Below are 7,868 nucleotides of genomic sequence, written 5' to 3' on the forward strand. Positions count from 1 at the left end.
AGGTTGTATTCTTTTCCCCACCAAAAAAAAAAAAAACCCATTTTATTCAAATATATATGTATATATGCATTTTACCTTACAAATGGAATAATACTATATACCTCTTTCTGCAGAACTTATATGCAAACATATACATATTAATATTTTAATGTCTTCCTGGTATTATATTACATGGTATATTATGCATGCATGATTTACTAATCTTCTATTATTGGATATTACAAATTATGTTTATGTGTGTACACAAATGTGTGTGTTCATTCATGCACCTTGGGATACTTTTCATTCAAGACATACTGAAGACCTGAACTTAGTGACAGTGGAGATAGAGGAATGAGGGTATATAAAATTGCACATATAGGAGATAAGGGAGTCTAGCACATTTCCCAGATTTCTTTCTTGAACAAATGGTAATGTGGAATGACAGTCACTGAACTAAGGAATGCCAGAGTAGAAGCTGGCCTTCATAGGGGAAATGATGGCTTCAGTTTTTTATAGGTTAAGTTTCAATTGTCCAAGGAGCATCCAAGTAGAGCTTTCCAGTAAGTAATTAGATATCACTGCCTGAAATTCAAGGAACAGTTCTCGCTGCCAAGTTTATTCTGCAGCAGACTGTGAAAATGGACAGTCTCAGAGATTAGTAGCCTGGTCTAGGAATTACTTAAAGTAGAACTGTGGATAAGTTAGAAAGAAGCTAAAGTTAAGACTACAGTTCTATTATGGTTTAAATAATAATACAAGATAGAAGGAAACTACTTCTATATTGAAAAATTTTATTGCTGTGGAATAGTCATTTATTTCACTTAAAGCTAAATCTGTATCCTTTGGTACTTATAATCTTTTGTTTTTAAATCATGGAATGATCATTCAATTCTGCAATTTATAATTTAATCAGAGATCCACATATCAATTTCAGGAAAATGAGCATATTCTCATACCATATGTTTTGTTGTTTGGGCCATAGCACCCATTGGAGGTAAACTCTCTAAGTAGACAAAAAGAGCATCAAGTGCTGAAACTGCACACCCTAAGTTATAAAATTTTCATGAAGACATATCAACCAAAGACCAAACCAATGTCAGTTATAGAAGCCGTACAAGACACTCTGGCTATTTAAGAGGCTGCCTCTCAGATACTGACTTATATGAAGTATATCCCTATTTCCTCATTATAATTTGGTCATGAAGCCAGGGCCTATTCCAAAACCAGTCCTGAAGGCAGAGGAATCTTTCACTCAGTTCCAGGAATCCCTCATCCAGCAGCTTCATGAGCCTGCCAGTCAAAAACAAGTCACCTGTGTCTATATCTACCCATCAGTATCACCAGGGCTAGAACTCTAATTGCAGCGAGAGGGGAAAGCAACAGTCATTCTGACACTGCTTGGGGACATTATTTCTCATTTCTTTTATAGCAAATTTACAGTATTGAAAATGAAATTTCCTCTCAAGTTCAGTTTTAGCTCAGTACAAAAACATGCAGTATACATGAATTATTGTAAACTGCTGGTTGTGGTGGAGTTGGATTATCTGGATCTGATATTTAACTCTCACTTTTTTTTTTTTTTTTTTAGTTGGAGTCTCACTGTGTCGCCCAGACTGGAGTGGGGCCGCTCCCGGCCACCACAGCCTCAACCTGCTGGGCTCCCGCGATCCTTCCGCCTCAGCCTTTCAAGTAGCTGGAACTACAGGCGCACGCTACCACGCCCAGCTAACTTTTTTGATTTACTGTAGAGATGAGGTCTCGCCAAGTTGCCCAGGCAGGTCTCGAACCCGCGGGCTCAGGCAATCCACTCACCTCAGCCTCCCAAAAGCGCGGGTTTACAGGCTGAGCCACCAAGCCCGGCAACTCTCACTTTCTATACTGCATAACACTTGGGCAAATGTCTCTTGCTGTAAATGTAAAGAGGCAGATGCAGTTGAATGCAATTTAGTAGCCTCTAGCCCAGCCTCACGCACTTCGAGGAGAGTAGTATTATTTGATGATGATGATGATGATGAAAGCACTTGTAATTTGGCAATTTCTTCCTAAATTTGAGAAGAAAAGGATTCTGTGTGCTTGCAAATTCTAACAGAATTAAGCTAAGTAGGTATTTGTGATAATAGATAGAATTACATATGGGTTGGAAGAGGTTACTGAGACCAAGCTATAGCTAATTCCAGTGTTGGGTGAGAAAATAATCTTACTCGCTTAGATGAAAATGCATAAAGAAACACAGACTTAACTAATGAATGCTGATAATTTTAGACCACCATATATTTTCTGATGGTATCAGTTAGATTATTTTTATAATTTCAATTAAATTATTGGTACATTAATATTTACTTAGTGGCACTTTTTTTGGTTGAATAAAGCTGAAAATACACAACAATTGAAAAGAAAGCACATCATGTTCCCTGGAGTGTCTGACAAATATTAAAGTATGATAATGAATTGTGTACAGAACACTCTGCTCACACTTATGGTTGAAATCTATAGAAAATCTCCTTTGTGAGATGTTGGATAGATCTTAATTAAAATACTATTTAATTAAATGTTTCCTTGCAGACCTCACTTTCTTCCTAGAAAAAGTTCAAAGTCCTAAGAAAAGAAATAAAAATGAAGAGCATATTTGCACAAGTTTCCAAGCAGAGGCCCATCAAAATTTCTCCCAGACAATTGTAACTGGCTACCATTACATAAGAGAGACATTTCAATGGCCTGAAGTATACTGTTATATTACAAGGTCAGTTTCACTTCATTATAAAATGCTTTGAGCTGATATGTGTTCATCAGAACATAATAGATATCTGCAATCAAATTCTATACAGAGAATTTTCTGGGCACAATTTAAAGTGTGGACCAGGAAAAAAATTAAACCAAGGGCTATAGGACTCAATTATCTGTGGGAATCAGAACTCATCATCCAATACACCATCTAAAGAACCATTAAAGATTTTACAGAAGCAATCAGTGATAAAATCAGTGTCTGAGTTCATGATTTCTCTGAGTTTCCTGGTGTTAAATTTGATCATGGATCATTTTGCTTCAATCATTTTTTTCACTCAAACTGACAGATATTTATAACAAAAAATAAGCTTTTGAGTAAGAAGGGGAAGTAAAAAATGGAGAACATGAGTAAAACTTAAAAGTGAATGCAACAATTTATAATATGCTGGAAGAAACTTTTAACTTGCAGTTTTGTCCTTTCAATGCATTATGAGTTAAGAGAAAAAGAGATGAAGACTTTAGTAGAAATTGATAGGAGAACAGATTTCACATTACTAACCTGCCAAGTCAGAGTGGTTTTATGAACCCTCTAACAATTATTACCTGAAAGATGCATTACCTGAAAGACTCATTCTAACCCCTGAAAGATTAAGCCTTGTTAAGTACAATTTCTCTCCTCGGGAGAATGCCACAACAAGGCATCATCTTGGAAGCAAAGAGCCCTCACCAGACAGATGAACCTGCTGGCATCTTGATCTTGGACTTCCATCCTTTAGAACTGTGAGAAAATAAATTTCTGTTCTTTATAAGTTACCCAGTCTCAGGTGTTTCTGTTATAGCAGAACAAAACAGGCTAAGACAATAGATGATGCAATTGTAGAGGAAAAAACAGAGGAGAGTAATATAACTAGAGACCGGCAACTGTTGGAAGTCATCACCGCCTCTGGGGTAAGAGAACAGTAGAAGGTAGCACTATCCATTTGGTGGGAACCAGAGCCATGGTGGAAATGTCTTGGTCAGAACTGGCTTGGTCAGAGTAAATGGCTTATTTTGAGGAGCTGAAGTTATGATGGAGAAGCACTCACAGAGACAACACAGAAAGCAGAAGGAAAGGGAAAGAAGTAAACAGATTTCTCCCCTCCTCTTGCCCTGTAACCTTTGGACAGCTCCTTCCTGTATTGGGCTTGAGTTGCCATAACAAAATACCATAGACCAGGTGGCTTAAAAATCAAACAAACAAACAAAAATTATCACAGTTTTAGAGGCTATCAGTCCGAGATCTGAATTCTAAACAATTCAGTTTCTGGTGAGGGCTGTCTTTCTGCCTTGTAGACAGTCACCTTATCCAAATGTTCTCACATGACCTTTTTTTGGTACATGCACAGGAGAGAAAGACAGAGAGACAAACAGAGAAAGGTAGACACACAAAAAAGAGACAGAGAGAGGGTGTACACATAGGTCTCAAGTGTATCTTGTTATAAGGATACTAATACCATGAAATCAGAGCCCCATCCTTATGACTTCATTTAACCTTAATTACTTTCATGGAGGCCCCTTCACCAAATACAGCTATATTGGAGGTTAGGGCTTCAATGTATGAATTTTGGGGGACACAAACATTCAGTTCATAGCATTGCCTTTTGTTGAAACTACTGAAATGTCAAAGGGCAAGGGACCCTGGAAAATGTTCTGAGACACAGAAAAGGAGGAAAAGTAGAATAGGTTAACCTGCATATTCTCTCGGTATTCTTCTAATTTTATTTTTTAGTGGAATCTGGAAAAAAATGAAAACAAACTGTAGAATTGAGTATACTTAATTTAAATTGGTAAAATATGTGTTTCCTAATTATTAAAATGGTAGATCAATATATCTCAGCAGATTTGATACTTGTGATCAAATACTTTGCTACAAATATGGCTAATTTATTGCCAAAATACTTCCCTCTACATCTGAAGGTTTATTATAACTGGAAAATTATATAATTTTTGTTTCTAGACTACAAAGATTTGTCTGCCTGATGAAGAAAAATAAACTGCTACAGGAATAGAATGAAAATAGAATTCTATTCTAATGGACTAGAAAACATATAAAAATAGGTTGGCTTCAAGTTTTCTTTGTTAATCCTCCATGCCACCCACCACATGGTGGGCGCAGTTAACAAATATAGAAAAGCTGTATTCCTCACTAAATAGAACCAAAAAACAAAGATAACTTATTATTATTGTTTACACAAGGAGTAAGTCTTCCATCTCAATCAGTACCTTAAATCTAGGAAATCAAATATGACCCAGACATAGATGCACAAACCACATTTCCAGTTAAAATACTGGCTTTGCACACATTCATAGGGGAAGCTATGCTTGCTATGTTGGTCAATCACAAGTTTCTTATATTAAACTCAACAGATAATGTTTCAGGTAACAAAAAAAGCAAATGCATATTGCTAATCAAAATGGTTAACAATCACTCAATATGAAAAGTACAATAGCCCTTAAAGTGGGGTTTTCTAGAACACAGTGCTTTACCATTTAGCTTTGATCACAATGAATGCTCCAAGATCTATCAATATAGATCAAGAATCTTCAGAAGTTTATTATTTTTAATTTATTTATTTCATTTATGAGAATCTAAGGAAACAAAAAATCAGGAAAAGTTTCATATAAAACTGTTCATTAAGTCATTATTTATAATATTACAAATTAGAAGAAATCTACCATTTTTGACAGTAAGAGAATTCTTAAATAAGCTATGACACAGAGCTAGAATGAACAGTTATATAACCAATAAGACTGTAATTATAAAGATAATTTATTACATGGTGAAACACAAGCATAGGGTACTATCAGAAGATTATGATAGGAAAAGATAAGGTGAAAAAAAATGTAGCCAATGTTAATATTTCAGACTATAAACGCTACAAATGATAATAGTGGTCATCTTTCAGTTTTAGGATTACAGGTGTCTTCCTCCTCCCCTTTTTACTTTTCTCTGTGTTGTATATTTTTTACATTGATCATCTAATACTTCAGGGGGGAAAACAAGCCATATTAAAATAAACAGTGCTCATATCTGATACCCTGCATCTTGTCATTTGGTATCTCTCCAGTCTCCTGCTCTGGCATAGCAGTTTTGAAAGAAAGAGTTATGAGGGCCCATCTACTGATTTTGCCACCTGCTCACTACTCCCCTGTGCTAGCCTAGTCTCTTTAGCTACTTCACAATCTGTTGTTGAGAACCTGTTTTCTGTCAAATATCATATTAGGTGCAACAGGAAATCTAGACAGGCATGCCATTTTACCTTAAAGACTATAATAAGGCTTATTATTATTATTATTATTATTATTATTATTTTTAGGGAGACAAGTCTTATTAACTTGAAATAAAAATTTGGAACAAATAGCACTTACTCGGAAACCAAGATGCTCTAAAGACCAGTGACTTTCAAGTCTTTCAAGATAAATAATATATTTTACATTGCAATTAATATATCATAAGTGTATATATGTGACGTGTCTACATGTGTTTGTAGACCTGAAAATAAAGTCTCACAGAATATTCTTCATCACAGTGTTTATTAAACTTTAATATTTTCTAAGTATTACTATTCTATATTATAACATTAAACCTACACTATAATAATGGCAATATTTTCCATCAACAACAATTTACCTAATGAGTGTTTGGTGCTTTGGGTCTGGGTGAAGAAAAGAAAAAATAAAAAATACACCCATGGGCAATAAGTTCTGAAAAATGTTTTGGAAAAAAAAAAAAAGAGCCACCCAGTATAGTGACTCATGCCTAAAATCCCAACACTTTGGAAGGCCAAGGCAAAAGGCATGCCTGAACTCAGGGGTTCGAGACAAGCCTGGGCTGCATGGTGAGACCTCATCTTTACAATAAATCAAAAAATTAGCCAGGTGTGGTGGCATGCACCTGTGTTTCCAGTTACTTAGAAGGCTGAGGTGGAAGGATTACCTGAGCCCAGAAGGTCAGGGCTGTGATGGCAGTGAGCATACTACCGCACTCCAGCTTGGGCGACAGAGTAAAGCTTCTGCAAAGCCAAAGAAACCATCAAGAGAGCAGGGAGACAGCCTACAGACTGGGAAAAAGTATTTGCCAACTCCAGGTCCGACAAAGGCTGAACATCCTGGATCTACAAGGAACTCAAATGAGATGAAAAGAAAAAAAAAAACAAACAAACAACCCCATTGTAAAGTGGGCAAAAGATATGAACAGACACTTCACAAAGGAAGACATCCGAGCAGCCAACAAACACATGAAGAAATGTTCAACCTCACTAATCATCAGGGAGATGCAAATCAAAACCACACTGTTATACCACCTAACCCCAGTCAGAATGGCAATTATCAACAACTCAAAAAATAACAGCTGCTGGAGAGGGTGTGTTGAAAAGGGAACACTTCTACACTGTTGGTGGGAGTGTAAACTAGTGCAACCTCTGTGGAAAGCAGTGTGGCGATTCTTAAAAGCTCTAAATACCAACCTCCCATATGACCCCGCAATCCCCCTACTGGGAATATATCCTGAAGAACACAAATCACTCTATAAAAAAGATACCTGCACACGCATGTTTATCGCAGCATTGTTCACAATAGCAAGAACCTGGAAACAGCCATGCTGCCCATCAAAAGAGGACTGGATTAAAAAAATGTGGTACGTATACACGATGGAATACTACGCAGCCATAAAAAAGAACAAAATCATGAATTTCGCAGCAACCTGGATGGAACTAGAGTCTATAATACTGAGTGACCTCTCACAGAAACAAAGATTCGAGTATCACATGTTCTCACTCATATAATGGACCTTAAACATCCAATGCAATACTATACGAAAATGACCGACCGTACTGGGAAACTATGGTGGGGGGAGGGAGATGGGATTAACAGTAGCAAATATCTGTCTGGGAACAGGGAAACACCCCATATCAACAGGGTGCCTGAATGAATCGCAATTGTATACCTAACCCTTAACTGTACCCCACAACTTCACAATAAAAAAAAAATTTTTTTTTAAATCCATGTAGCTCTTATAAATTACTGAGACAATCTGAGTTTGAAAGTAGCATTCAAAGGCTGAGGCGGAAGGATCGCCGGAGCCCAGCAGGTCGAGGCTGCAGTGGCCGGGAGCGGCCACTCTG

The sequence above is a fragment of the Carlito syrichta genome, unplaced genomic scaffold (assembly GCF_000164805.1).
Source record: "Carlito syrichta isolate Samal-C Ts95f unplaced genomic scaffold, Tarsius_syrichta-2.0.1 Scaffold164379, whole genome shotgun sequence".
In the NCBI taxonomy this organism is placed as follows: domain Eukaryota; kingdom Metazoa; phylum Chordata; class Mammalia; order Primates; family Tarsiidae; genus Carlito; species Carlito syrichta.